The sequence below is a fragment of the Dreissena polymorpha genome, chromosome 9, assembly GCF_020536995.1.
Source record: "Dreissena polymorpha isolate Duluth1 chromosome 9, UMN_Dpol_1.0, whole genome shotgun sequence".
Classification (NCBI taxonomy): domain Eukaryota; kingdom Metazoa; phylum Mollusca; class Bivalvia; order Myida; family Dreissenidae; genus Dreissena; species Dreissena polymorpha.
The window spans coordinates 61640315-61643167 of NC_068363.1; the positions used below are offsets into that span (position 1 = coordinate 61640315).

Sequence of the window (2853 nt, forward strand, 5' to 3'; positions counted from 1 at the left end):
TTACATCAAATGATTAAACATAGACATATATCTCAGTAACCTGTAATAATATAAGGGGCAGTTTGAATAATTACTGGTTGTCCATATTAACCTGTTTAATGTTTACATACTTTATCATACAATTTCAATGCATACCCTATTGCTTACGTTTTAATCTCAAACATTTCTAAAAATTTCCACCTAAATCAGACTGTGTGTAACTAATTAAAAATATTGAAAGTGTCCAAAGTATTATGTGGGCTTGATAGTATTAATTATATTTCCTCAACATAAATAAGTATTTGAACTTTCTTATACTGATATTTATACCCTAATACAATTAATGTCTACCACATTGACCATAAACATACATTTTAAAAGGCAATTAAAATAATATTTATACTATTCATATTATTTGCTAAAACCATTCAGCATGTTATATTTAAATATTTACAATTAAATATAATGTGTTAAGGGTGCTGTGTATTATTCAATAAATATTTTGGTGTTGAAATGACTGCCTTATCAGTATTTCTCAAATTATGCAATTTTTGGCTTAGACACAGCATGGTATCAGATAAGAGAATAGCCAGTCCTTATCAGTCCTCCATCTAAGCCTTACTAAGGGGTGTTGATATACTTTTGATTTGTTCAGGCACCATCTATTTGAGAACCACAGATAGGAAGTTATTTTTTGAAAACAAGCAGCATCAGCAACTGACTTTAAGCTAGAATTAAGACTTATTATTCTAGTGTAAAATGTCTTGAAATACTTTCAGCATGAAGTATTGTGTGATGAAAAAAATGTGTATTTACTACAATGTGTAAATCAACAATAAAGGAGATTAAAAGTGGGTGGTTAAAGACATATAAAGTGATATGGTCTAGTTCAACAACTGCCTGTATTTTTGGAATACTGAAGAACAGTCTGTTGTAACAGGTTCGTATTTTCAATTCTGCATCCCTTTTTTATTAAGTTTATTGAATTAATTATGATTATTATCATATTTATGTATTGTCACTGGGAAAAGTAAATGGATGAGTAAATGTAATGCAATTTTAAAGAAAAACAACACCATTTGAATTATTATGGCTGTATTTTATGGTTATTGTCATCTTAAAGTTATTTATACCTATTTTTGGTCATTAATGAACAGATTTTTCCCCCATATTAAATGAGAACTTTTAAATTTAAAGGTTAAACCCCATGGAAAGAATGTGCATCATCGCATCGCCTGCCAAAAAAGGAAGCAAAAGAGAGACTACCTGATGTATGGACTTGAATACCAGGTTTTACCCTGCACAAGCTGGCCGACATGAGTAGAACAGGAGTGGGAAAACCGCGCCCTCTCCTTGACCAAGAAAAGCTGGATTTGTTTAGAGGTAAAACTATACAGGGTACTGGTTATTGCATTTTGAAAGGTGTCACACTTCCGACCAGTCCACACAGCAAAATGAGACCACGTATCTTGGTACATTTTCAAACAGTATTTTCTATCAAACGTATTTATTTATGAAAAGCGTTAAGTCACATGTGATCAGGGGATTAAAATTGCAAAATAAACAACCAAAAACAACAAGCAAACAAACTAGTTTTGATTTAAATTTATAATTTTTATAGCAACAAGATTACCATAACAGCAATATTCAACACTTACATTATAAAATATCTTTCAGGACCTGATCAAATGAGATCATGCACGTGACGCATCGCGCACAGGCCATGACAGTATAATAGTTGCAAAGAAGTTTGACCGGCTGGTGGCAGACTTGGAGAGAAAGATGAGAGCTGCACTCCGCTGCCTCAAAGAAACGTGAAAGGCCTTGATTGATATGCATCTTTCTTATGTATATAGCTGTTCGTGTGTATATTCTGTACATGTTATTATAGTATGCTATTATTTTTTGTTTATTTATAATCAAATTATGTTTATATTTATTTCATCAAATTGCCATTGATATTTAATTACTCATGTATGTTAAAAATGTTGGTGTACATTAAAGTATAAAATTGAATTATCTTGTAATTATTAAAATACACAAATATATATGTTTATATAATTATTGGTTTTTATTGCATATCTGAATTAAAAAAACTTTTAACAGCATATAATTGAATCAACTGTTAAGGCAAAAGATGCACCTTTAACGCACATGTGTGCTTTTTGTGAGTGCGTCTTTTGCTGCCATTCATGTGCGTAAATTGTGCGTTTTGTGTGGGTTATAACTGCGCTTAACGTGCGTTAAATGTGCGCTTTTTGTGAGTTAAATGTGGGCTTTTATTTAAAAAGCGCACATTTAACGCACATAAAAGCGCACATTTAACACACATGTGCGCTTTTATGTGGGTTATAACTGCGCTTTTCGTGAGTTAAATGTGCGCTTTTTAAATAAAAAAGGGCACATTTAACTTACAAAAAGCTCACATTTAACGCACTTAAAAGCACACACTTTACACACATAAATGGCAGTCAAAAACGCACTTATAATAAGCGCACGTTTAACGCACATTTAACGCACATAAAAGCGCACTTTAACACACATGTGCGCTTTTATGTGGGTTATAACTGCGCTTTTTGTGAGTTAAATGTGCGCTTTTTAAATAAAAAAAGCGCACATTTAACTCACAAAAAGCGCACATTTAACGCACTTAAAAGCGCACATTTTACACACATAAATGGTAGTCAAAAACGCACTTATATAAAAAGCGCATGTTTAACGCACATTTAACGCACTAAAGCGCACAATGAACACACTTATAAAAAGCACATGTTTAACGCACATAAAGCGCACATTTATCCACAAAAAGCTCACAATTTTCTTGTTTGTTTGTTTTTGTTAAAAACTCACTCGGTAAGAAAAAGCGCACAAAAA

The 2853-nt window shown here is 32.1% G+C and overlaps 1 long non-coding RNA gene across 1 annotated transcript; it reads left to right on the top strand.

Moving 5' to 3' along the window:
- Window positions 1-391: 391 nt before the first annotated feature.
- LOC127846449 (uncharacterized) lies at window positions 392-2222 on the top strand. Its single transcript, XR_008033510.1, has 3 exons — window positions 392-919; window positions 1177-1362; window positions 1657-2222. It is a non-coding gene; the product is annotated as an uncharacterized LOC127846449 (long non-coding RNA).
- Window positions 2223-2853: the final 631 nt, after the last annotated feature.